Genomic DNA, 12,392 nt, shown 5'->3' with positions numbered 1-12,392 from the left:
ACCATCCTGCTACCTTCTCATTCCCCTGACAGAACCATCCTGCTACCTTCTCATTCCCCTGGCGGAACCATCCGGCCACCTTCTCATTCCCCTGACACCACCATCCTGCTACCTTCTCATTCCCCTGCCGGAACCACCATCCTGCTACCTTCTCATTCCCCTGACAGAACCACCATCCTGCTACCTTCTCATTCCCCTGACAGAACCACCATCCTGCTACCTTCTCATTCCCCTGACGGAACCACCATCCTGCTACCTTCTCATTCCCCTGACGGAACCATCCTGCTACCTTCTCATTCCCTGACGGAACCATCCTGCTACCTTCTCATTCCCCTGGACGGAACCACCATCCTGCTACCTTCTCATTCCCCTGACGGAACCACCATCCTGCTACCTTCTCATTCCCCTGACAGAACCACCATCCTGCTACCTTCTCATTCCCCTGACGGAACCACCATCCTGCTACCTTCTCATTCCCCTGACGGAACCACCATCCTGCTACCTTCTCATTCCACTGACAGAACCATCCTGCTACCTTCTCATTCCCCTGACGGAACCATCCTGCTACCTTCTCATTCCCCTGACGGAACCACCATCCTGCTACCTTCTCATTCCCCTGACGGAACCACCATCCTGCTACCTTCTCATTCCCCTGACAGAACCACCATCCTGCTACCTTCTCATTCCCCTGACGGAACCACCATCCTGCTACCTTCTCATTCCCTTGACGGAACCACCATCCTGCTACCTTCTCATTCCCCTGACGGAACCATCCTGCTACCTTCTCATTCCCTGACGGAACCACCATCCTGCTACCTTCTCATTCCCCTGACAGAACCACCATCCTGCTCCTGCTACCTTCTCATTCCCCTGACAGAACCACAGAACCATCCTGCTACCTTCTCATTCCCCTGACAGAACCACCATCCCGCTACCTTCTCATTCCCCTGACAGAACCACCATCCTGCTACCTTCTCATTCCCCTGACAGAACCACCATCCTGCTACCTTCTCATTCCCCTGACAGAACCACCATCCTGCTACCTTCTCATTCCCCTGACAGAACCACCATCCTGCTACCTTCTCATTCCCCTGACAGAACCACCATCCTGCTACCTTCTCATTCCCCTGACAGAACCACCATCCTGCTACCTTCTCATTCCCCTGACAGAACCACCATCCTGCTACCTTCTCATTCCCCTGACAGAACCACCATCCTGCTACCTTCTCATTCCCCTGACAGAACCACCATCCTGCTACCTTCTCATTCCCCTGACGGAACCACCATCCTGCTACCTTCTCATTCCCCTGACGGAACCACCATCCTGCTACCTTCTCATTCCCCTGACGGAACCACCATCCTGCTACCTTCTCATTCCCCTGACGGAACCACCATCCTGCTACCTTCTCATTACCCTGGCGGAACCACCATCCTGCTACCTTCTCATTCCCTGACGGAACCACCATCCCGCTACCTTCTCATTCCCCTGACGGAACCACCATCCCGCTACCTTCTCATTCCCCTGACGGAACCACCATCCTGCTACCTTCTCATTCCCCTGACGGAACCACCATCCTGCTACCTTCTCATTCCCCTGACGGAACCACCATCCTGCTACCTTCTCATTCCCCTGGCGGAACCACCATCCTGCTACCTTCTCATTCCCCTGACGGAACCACCATCCTGCTACCTTCTCATTCCCCTGACGGAATCATGGTCAGAAAAGAGCGAGGTCAGATCAGAGCAAGATAGAGAGAGAGAGAAAGATAACACTTGTGAGCAGAGCAGAGTCTCTAGAGGATCAGCACATTCCTAGAGTCAGACACAATGAGTTTAGTCAGGGTGAGATGAGCCCAGAGGGGCCCGGGAGGAGGAGAGGGTGAAGGCAGGTACTAATAGGAGGAGGAGAGGGCTTCTAACAGGAGAGGAGGGGGAAGGGAGGGGAGGAGGAGAGGGTGAAGGCAGGTACTAATAGGAGGAGGAGGGGCTTCTAACAGGAGAGGAGGGGGAAGGGAGGGGAGGAGGAGAGGGTGAAGGCAGGTACTAATAGGAGGAGGAGAGGGCTTCTAACAGAAGAGGAGGGGGAAGGGAGGGGAGGAGGAGATGGTGAAGGCAGGTACTAATAGCCAAGAGAGAGACATTCATTCTGGTGTCAGGGAGGGTTGGCTGTGGCTAATATATTTGGTGGATCTAACCCCCAGTCAATCTCTTCAGAGCGGTGGATCTAACCCCCAGTCAGTCTCTTCAGAGCGGTGGATCTAACCCCCAGTCAGTCTCTTCAGAGCGGTGGATCTAACCCCCAGTCAGTCTCTTCAGAGCGGTGGATCTAACCCCCAGTCAGTCTCTTCAGAGCGGTGGATCTAACCCCAGTCAGTCTCTTCAGAGCGGTGGATCTAACCCCCAGTCAGTCTCTTCAGAGCGGTGGATCTAACCCCCAGTCAGTCTCTCCAGAGCGGTGGATCTAACCCCCAGTCAGTCTCTCCAGAGCGGTGGATCTAACCCCAGTCAGTCTCTTCAGAGCGGTGGCTCTAACCCCCAGTCAGTCTCTTCAGAGCGGTGGCTCTAACCCCCAGTCAGTCTCTTCAGAGCGGTGGCTCTAACCCCAGTCAGTCTCTTCAGAGCGGTGGCTCTAACCCCCAGTCAGTCTCTTCAGAGCGGTGGATCTAACCCCCAGTCAGTCTCTTCAGAGCGGTGGATCTAACCCCCAGTCAGTCTCTTCAGAGCGGTGGATCTAACCCCCAGTCAGTCTCTTCAGAGCGGTGGATCTAACCCCCAGTCAGTCTCTTCAGAGCGGTGGATCTAACCCCCAGTCAGTCTCTTCAGAGCGGTGGATCTAACCCCCAGTCAGTCTCTTCAGAGCGGTGGATCTAACCCCCAGTCAGTCTCTTCAGAGCGGTGGCTCTAACCCCCAGTCAGTCTCTTCAGAGCGGTGGCTCTAACCCCCAGTCAGTCTCTTCAGAGAGGTGGCTCTAACCCCAGTCAGTCTCTTCAGAGAGGTGGCTCTAACCCCCAGTCAGTCTCTTCAGAGAGGTGGCTCTAACCCCCAGTCAGTCTCTTCAGAGAGGTGGCTCTAACCCCCAGTCAGTCTCTCCAGAGCGGTGTATCTAACCCCCAGTCAGTCTCTTCAGAGAGGTGGCTCTAACCCCCAGTCAGTCTCTTCAGAGAGGTGGCTCTAACCCCCAGTCAGTCTCTTCAGAGAGGTGGCTCTAACCCCCAGTCAGTCTCTTCAGAGAGGTGGATCTAACCCCCAGTCAGTCTCTTCAGAGCGGTGGCTCTAACCCCCAGTTTTGGGACTATTTTATTGACTATTATTAAGTCAGGCAAGCTCAATCAAGCACATATACTGCATTTTAAATGATTTCAAAATCGTTTTTAAACCCACACTCTGCATGTTCCTACACAAAGAGAGAGGGAGAGAGGCTGGTAGAAGACCCTCTGCTGAGGTTAAAGTCACTGAGACTGAAGGCTGGTAGAAGACCCTCTGCTGAGGTTAAAGACACTGAGACTGAAGGCTGGTAGAAGACCCTCTGCTGAGGTTAAAGACACTGAGACTGAAGGCTGGTAGAAGACCCTCTGCTGAGGTTAAAGTCACTGAGACTGAAGGCTGGTAGAAGACCCTCTGCTGAGGTTAAAGTCACTGAGACTGAAGGCTGGTAGAAGACCCTCTGCTGAGGTTAAAGTCACTGAGACTGAAGGCTGGTAGAAGACCCTCTGCTGAGGTTAAAGTCACTGAGACTGAAGGCTGGTAGAAGACCCTCTGCTGAGGTTAAAGTCACTGAGACTGAAGGCTGGTAGAAGACCCTCTGCTGAGGTTAAAGTCACTGAAGGCTGGTAGAAGACCCTCTGCTGAGGTTAAAGTCACTGAAGGCTGGTAGAAGACCCTCTGCTGAGGTTAAAGTCACTGAGACTGAAGGCTGGTAGAAGACCCTCTGCTGAGGTTAAAGTCACTGAGACTGAAGGCTGGTAGAAGACCCTCTGCTGAGGTTAAAGTCACTGAGACTGAAGGCTGGTAGAAGACCCTCTGCTGAGGTTAAAGTCACTGAGACTGAAGGCTGGTAGAAGACCCTCTGCTGAGGTTAAAGTCACTGAGACTGAAGGCTGGTAGAAGACCCTCTGTAGACTTAACGATGCAAGAGCAGCGGCAGACAGGACCTAAAAGGTCAAAGATGTGAAATAAGTCATTACTCTGGTGTTCCAGGCTGTCTCCCAAACTGCACTCTATTCCCTTAATAGCGCACTACGGACTCTGGTCAAAAAAATACATACACTACATACATACCCGTGTCAAGGTAAGGCTCAATATATAAACACAAAGCTCCGTATAAGGAAACGGCCCAAAAAACAACACAGAGACCCGGGTCATTAAAAATAACAGCATTCTTGTATGAGCTGCCAAACATGTTGCAGAACAGAACAATCTGAATTATTCCCACAATCTGGGAGGACCGATGCCAAGGGATGAATCTCAAATGGAACCCTATTCCCTATTGGTCCTGGTCAACAGTAGTGCACCCTATTCCCTATTGGTCCTGGTCAACAGTAGTGCACCCTATTCCCTATTGGTCCTGGTCAACAGTAGTGCACCCTATTCCCTATTGGTCCTGGTCAACAGTAGTGCACCCTATTCCCTATTGGTCCTGGTCAACAGTAGTGCACCCTATTCCCTATTGGTCCTGGTCAACAGTAGTGCACCCTATTGGTCCTGGTCAACAGTAGTGCACCCTATTGGTCCTGGTCAACAGTAGTGCACCCTATTGGTCCTGGTCAACAGTAGTGCACCCTATTCCCTATTGGTCCTGGTCAACAGTAGTGCACCCTATTCCCTATTGGTCCTGGTCAACAGTAGTGCACCCTATTCCCTATTGGTCCTGGTCAACAGTAGTGCACCCTATTCCCTATTGGTCCTGGTCAACAGTAGTGCACCCTATTCCCTATTGGTCCTGGTCAACAGTAGTGCACCCTATTCCCTATTGGTCCTGGTCAACAGTAGTGCACCCTATTCCCTATTGGTCCTGGTCAACAGTAGTGCACCCTATTCCCTATTGGTCCTGGTCAACAGTAGTGCACCCTATTCCCTATTGGTCCTGGTCAACAGTAGTGCACCCTATTCCCTATTGGTCCTGGTCAACAGTAGTGCACCCTATTCCTTATTGGTCCTGATCAAAAGTAGTGCACTACAAAAGGGGACTGTGGTGCCATTGGGGACGCAGTAAATAGGTTCGGTTCAGCAGCTGTCGAAGGCCAGACTGATAAAGAAATCTGATCGTTTGGCAAGTCACTCCTTCAAAGCTGCTGGAGCCTGTTACCACCTACCTGGTGATATACTGTAGCCCTACCCAGTCTACAGTTATAGGAGTATGTTACCACCTACCTGGTGATATACCGTAACCCTACCCAGTCTACAGTTATAGGAGTCTGTTACCACCTACCTGGTGATATACCGTAGCCCTACCCAGTCTACAGTTATAGGAGTCTGTTACCACCTACCTGGTGATATACCGTAGCCCTACCCAGTCTACCCAGTCTACAGTTATAGGAGCCCGTTACCACCTACCTGGTGATATACCGTAGCCCTACCCAGTCTACCCAGTCTACAGTTATAGGAGTCTGTTACCACCTACCTGGTGATATACCGTAGCCCTACCCAGTCTACCCAGTCTACAGTTATAGGAGTCCGTTAACACCTACCTGGTGATACAGTGGGGCAAAAAAGTATTTAGTCAGCCACCAATTGTGCAAGTTCTCCCACTTAAAAAGATGAGACCTGTAATTTTCATCATAGGCACACTTCAACTATGACATCTAGCGATATACCAGACTCACTGCAGACCCCGAGAGACAGTTCCACTAGTCTAGACCCCGAGAGACAGTTCCCCTAGTCTAGACCCCGAGAGACAGTTCCCCTAGTCTAGACCCCGAGAGACAGTTATCCCTAGTCTAGACCCCGAGAGACAGTTCCACTAGTCTAGACCCCGAGAGACAGTTCCACTAGTCTAGACCCCGAGAGACAGTTCCACTAGTCTAGACCCCGAGAGACAGTTCCACTAGTCTAGACCCCGAGAGACAGTTCCACTAGTCTAGACCCCGAGAGACAGTTCCACTAGTCTAGACCCCGAGAGACAGTTCCACTAGTCTAGACCCCGAGAGACAGTTCCACTAGTCTAGACCCCGAGAGACAGTTCCACTAGTCTAGACCCCGAGAGACAGTTCCACTAGTCTAGACCCCGAGAGACAGTTATCCCTAGTCTAGACCCCGAGAGACAGTTCCACTAGTCTAGACCCCGAGAGACAGTTCCACTAGTCTAGACCCCGAGAGACAGTTCCACTAGTCTAGACCCCGAGAGACAGTTATCCCTAGTCTAGACCCCGAGAGACAGTTCCCCTAGTCTAGACCCCGAGAGACAGTTATCCCTAGTCTAGACCCCGAGAGACAGTTATCCCTAGTCTAGACCCCGAGAGACAGTTCCACTAGTCTAGACCCCGAGAGACAGTTCCACTAGTCTCGACCCCGAGAGACAGTTCCCCTAGTCTACATAAACCCTCTTGGCCAACAGTGTGTTCTTTCAGCCCGGTAGCACCGTGACACGCTATATGATGACGTACAGTGTGTTCTTTCAGCCCGGTAGCACCGTGACACGCTATATGATGACGTACAGTGTGTTCTTTCAGCCCGGTAGCACCGTGACACGCTATATGATGACGTACAGTGTGTTCTTTCAGCCCGGTAGCACCGTGACACGCTATATGATGACGTTACAGTGTGTTCTTTCAGCCCGGTAGCACCGTGACACGCTATATGATGACGAACAGTGTGTTCTTTCAGCCCGGTAGCACCGTGATACGCTATATGATGACGTACAGTGTGTTCTTTCAGCCCGGTAGCACCGTGATACGCTATATGATGACGTACAGTGTGTTCTTTCAGCCCGGTAGCACCGTGATACGCTATATGATGACGTACAGTGTGTTCTTTCAGCCCGTTATCACCGTGACACGCTATATGATGACGTACAGTGTGTTCTTTCAGCCCGGTAGCACCGTGACACGCTATATGATGACGTACAGTGTGTTCTTTCAGCCCGGTAGCACCGTGACACGCTATATGATGACGTACAGTGTGTTCTTTCAGCCCGGTAGCACCGTGACACGCTATATGATGACGTACAGTGTGTTCTTTCAGCCCGGTAGCACCGTGACACGCTATATGATGACGTACAGTGTGTTCTTTCAGCCCGTAGCACCGTGACACGCTATATGATGACGAACAGTGTGTTCTTTCAGCCCGGTAGCAACGTGACACGCTATATGATGACGTACAGTGTGTTCTTTTCAGCCCGGTAGCACCGTGATACGCTATATGATGACGTACAGTGTGTTCTTTCAGCCCGGTAGCACCGTGACACGCTATATGATGACGAACAGTGTGTTCTTTCAGCCCGGTAGCAACGTGACACGCTATATGATGACGTACAGTGTGTTCTTTCAGCCCGGTAGCACCGTGACACGCTATATGATGACGTACAGTGTGTTCTTTTTCAGCCCGGTAGCACTGTGATACGCTATATGATGACGTACAGTGTGTTCTTTCAGTCCGGTAGCACCGTGACACGCTATATGATGACGTACAGTGTGTTCTTTCAGCCCGTAGCACCGTGACACGCTATATGATGACGTACAGTGTGTTCTTTCAGCCCGGTAGCACCGTGACACGCTATATGATGACGTACAGTGTGTTCTTTCAGCCCGGTAGCACCGTGACACGCTATATGATGACGTACAGTGTGTTCTTTCAGCCCGGTAGCACCGTGATACGCTATATGATGACGCATACAGTGTGTTCTTTCAGCCCGGTAGCACCGTGACACGCTATATGATGACGTACAGTGTGTTCTTTCAGCCCGGTAGCACCGTGACACGCTATATGATGACGTACAGTGTGTTCTTTCAGCCCGGTAGCACCGTGACACGCTATATGATGACGTACAGTGTGTTCTTTCAGCCCGGTAGCACCGTGACACGCTATATGATGACGTACAGTGTGTTCTTTCAGCCCGGTAGCACCGTGATACGCTATAGGATGACGTTGTGTTCTTTCAGCCCGGTAGCACCGTGACACGCTATATGATGACGTACAGTGTGTTCTTTCAGCCCGGTAGCACCGTGACACGCTATATGATGACGTACAGTGTGTTCTTTCAGCCCGGTAGCACCGTGATACGCTATATGATGACGTACAGTGTGTTCTTTCAGCCCGGTAGCACCGTGACACGCTATATGATGACGTACAGTGTGTTCTTTCAGCCCGGTAGCACCGTGACACGCTATATGATGACGTACAGTGTGTTCTTTCAGCCCGGTAGCACCGTGACACGCTATATGATGACGTACAGTGTGTTCTTTCAGCCCGGTAGCACCGTGATACGCTATATGATGACGTACAGTGTGTTCTTTCAGCCCGGTAGCACCGTAACACGCTATATGATGACGCATACAATGCTTTCAGCATTCATAGATAATGTGATAATGGCTGTGGCCACAGGGCTAGGGATTCGGCTGCTACCGCTGTTGCTGCTAGGCATCTGGCACTACTTTACTCAGCTTAGCAGCACAATGCCATCTGATAGTGATCATCACTAACCCACTGAAGATAGACGTGTATACCCAGTCCACAGACCGAGCCCAGAGACCCAGCCCATAGCTACAGCCCAGAGACCGAGCCCACAGCTACCCAGTCCAGAGACCGAGCCCACAGCTACCCCGCCCACAGCTACCCCGCCCACAGCTACCCAGCCCACAGCTACCCCGCCCACAGCTACCCAGCCCACAGCTACTCAGCTACTCAGCCCACAGCTACCCAGCCCACAGCTACTCAGCCCACAGCTACTCAGCCCACAGCTACCCAGCCCACAGCTACCCAGCCCACAGCTACTCAGCCCACAGCTACTCAGCCCACAGCTACTCAGCCCACAGCTACTCAGCCCACAGCTACTCAGCCCACAGCTACTCAGCCCACAGCTACTCAGCCCACAGCTACTCAGCCCACAGCTACTCAGCCCACAGCTACTCAGCCCACAGCTACTCAGCCCACAGCTACCCAGCCCACAGCTACTCCGCCCACAGCTACTCCGCCCACAGCTACTCCGCCCACAACTACTCCGCCCACAGACTCCGCCCACAGACTCCGCCCACAGACTCCGCCCACAGACTCCGCCCACAGACTCCGCCCACAGCTACCCAGCCCAGAGACCCAGCACACAGCTACAGCTACCTTTGATGACACAAACCCTCTGGAACTACTAAGATTAGCTACAACCTCAGAGATCCCAGAGATACCAAGATGAACTTCAAGGCAACACAACCACTCCTTAAAGCGTTGAATTCAACTACAGTACAATGTGTCAGTTGACTGGAACGGAAAGGAAACCAAGACAACCAACAACACAAACCCCGATTGGTTTAAAGTAAACCAATTGGCCAATCAACGAAAAGATCCACCAAAAAACATCCCAATACCATCTTTCCCTCAGGAGGTGTGTGAACTGGGCTAATTTGATTGGACAGCAGCCTGTTCTGTTCTGAGCCTCGCCAAGAGCAGCAACGTCAGGAAGAACTCTGTCAGTCCTGCCAGCTTTTTCCATTTGTGATAAGCGCTTAAGTTAATGTTATTACATAGTGACCTGCTCTCTAGAAACACATGGTGGGGAAAGCATTGTAACAATACTGGGCCCTGTTATCTGGCAGGGTGAGACACATAAAACACTGACTCAGGTCAGACCTGGGCCAGGTCTGTTAGGTGAAGGCATGCCAGAGAGAAGAGACGCTGACTCAGGTCAGACCTGGGCCAGGTCTGTTAGGTGAAGGAATGGAAGAGAGAAGAGACGCTGACTCAGGTCAAACCTGGACCAGGTCTGTTAGGTGAAGGAATGGAAGAGAGAAGAGACGCTGACTCAGGTCAAACCTGGGCCAGGTCTGTTAGGTGACGGCACGGCAGAGAGAAGAGACGCTGACTCAGGTCAAACCTGGGCCAGGTCTGTTAGGTGAAGGCACGGCAGAGAGAAGAGACGCTGACTCAGGTCAAACCTGGGCCAGGTCTGTTAGGTGAAGGCACGGCAGAGAGAAGAGACGCTGACTCAGGTTAAACCTGGGCCAGGTCTGTTAAGTGAAGGCATGGCAGAGAGTCAGGCCACGTAGAGAGTCAGGCCACGTAGAGAGTCAGGCCACGTAGAGAGTCAGGACACGTAGAGAGTCAGGACACGTAGAGAGTCAGGACACGTAGAGAGTCAGGACACGTAGAGAGTCAGGACACGTAGAGAGTCAGGACACGTAGAGAGTCAGGACACGTAGAGAGTCAGGACACGTAGAGAGTCAGGACACGTAGAGAGTCAGGACACGTAGAGAGTCAGGACACGTAGAGAGTCAGGCCGCAGAAAGAGACAGGACACAGAGAGAGTCAGGCCGCAGAAAGAGACAGGCCGCAGAAAGAGACAGGATACGTAGAGAGTCAGGCCGCAGAAAGAGACAGGATACGTAGAGAGTCAGGCCGCAGAAAGAGACAGGATACGTAGAGTCAGGCCGCAGAAAGAGACAGGATACGTAGAGAGTCAGGCCGTGGAAAGAGACAGGATACGTAGAGAGTCAGGCCGTGGAAAGAGACAGGACACGTAGAGAGTCAGGCCGTAGAAAGAGACAGGACACGTAGAGAGTCAGGCCGTAGAAAGAGACAGGACACAGAGAGAGTCAGGCCGCAGAAAGAGACAGGATACGTAGAGAGTCAGGCCGTGGAAAGAGACAGGATACGTAGAGAGTCAGGCCGTGGAAAGAGACAGGATACGTAGAGAGTCAGGCCGTGGAAAGAGACAGGATACGTAGATAGTCAGGCCGTGGAAAGAGACAGGACACAGAGAGAGTCAGGATACGTAGAGAGTCAGGCCGCAGAAAGAGACAGGACACAGAGAGAGTCAGGATACGTAGAGAGTCAGGCCGCAGAAAGAGACAGGATACGTAGAGAGTCAGGCCGTAGAAAGAGACAGGACACAGAGAGAGTCAGGATACGAGAGAGTCAGGCCGTAGAAAGAGACAGGACACAGAGAGAGTCAGGATACGTAGAGAGTCAGGCCGTAGAAAGAGACAGGACACAGAGAGAGTCAGGATACGTAGAGAGTCAGGCCGCAGAAAGAGACAGGATACGTAGAGAGTCAGGCCGTAGAAAGAGACAGGACACAGAGAGAGTCAGGCCGCAGAAAGAGACAGGATACGTAGAGAGTCAGGATACGTAGAAAGAGACAGGACACAGAGAGAGTCAGACAGTGGAAAGAGACAGGATATATAGTGACAGAGGAGTGGCTGAGCTATGGATGGAGTCTCAAGGCCACTGGGCTCGGGTGTAAAACTAGCTAATGCCTCTGATACTGATACGGTGTGTGTATATACAGGGTGATAAACAGGGCAGGTGAGTCACACAGCAACAACACGTGACCCTGACCCAAACACAGCCCGGCCCCTCGTCCCAAACCACATCATTAAAGAGGGGCGCGAGGCGGATGTCGGGGGGGGTCCACAACAACAGCTGAGAGGGCTGAGAAGAAGAGCTATCCAAGAAGACCTGAGCTCATCACTGAATATCCCTAGACCCTGCTTGCTTGACCGGTCTATCAGATCTGAAAGAATTGGGTTTAGTAAGCAGTAGGGTCAATTGCTCACACATGTCTAATCTCTTCAGGTTTACAGGAGAGGCTACTGGCTAGGAATTGATTTGGAATTCTGCCCCAAGGAACAACGACAGCTGATAGGGGGGCAAGTGATCTAAGGAAGAGAAGACTGACTGATGAGACGGCACGACGAGCACCGATAGCATGAAGCCATGCAACTCCACCACAGGAGCCAGGAGCCAATAGCATGAAGCCATGCAACTCCACCACAGGAGCCAGGAGCCAATAGCATGAAGCCACTCCACCACAGGAGCAGTGTGTCACAGGGAAGAGAGAAATACCTCCCCTCTGACCACAGCCCTGGAGATCAAACTAAAACACCTCAGCCATGACAACACAGATGGATATAGCCTCTGTCAGCTGGGTGTGGAGGCCCTGACCAGCCCTCCATTAGATTGCCTTTTGACAGCCTTTACCTACTAGGTGTGGAACCTGGGGAGGGGGGCAATCTGGGAGGAGCCTGGGGGGCAGTCTGGGAGGAGCCTGGGGAGGAGGGGCAGTCTGGGAGGGGCAGTCTGGGAGGGTGCAGTCTGGGGGGCAGTCTGGGGGGGGCAGTCTGGGGGCAGTCTGGGGGGCAGTCTGGGTGGGGGCAGTCTGGGTGGGGCAGTCTGGGTGGGGGCAGTCTGGGTGGGGGCAGTCTGGGTGGGGGCAGTCTGGGTGGGGGCAGTCTGGGTGGGGGCAGTC

General features: G+C 52.5%; 1 protein-coding gene across 1 annotated transcript in view; it reads right to left on the bottom strand.

Moving 5' to 3' along the window:
• The window catches only part of LOC127923991 (FH1/FH2 domain-containing protein 3-like), an 87,744-nt gene that overhangs the window by 48,462 nt on the left and 26,890 nt on the right, over nt 1-12,392 (bottom strand). The gene's annotated exons all lie outside the window — the stretch shown is intronic.

The sequence above is a fragment of the Oncorhynchus keta genome, unplaced genomic scaffold, assembly GCF_023373465.1.
Source record: "Oncorhynchus keta strain PuntledgeMale-10-30-2019 unplaced genomic scaffold, Oket_V2 Un_contig_3446_pilon_pilon, whole genome shotgun sequence".
Lineage (NCBI taxonomy): Eukaryota > Metazoa > Chordata > Actinopteri > Salmoniformes > Salmonidae > Oncorhynchus > Oncorhynchus keta.
The sequence above is the reverse complement of the archived record's forward strand: the minus strand, read 5'-3'. Positions and strand labels throughout refer to the sequence as shown.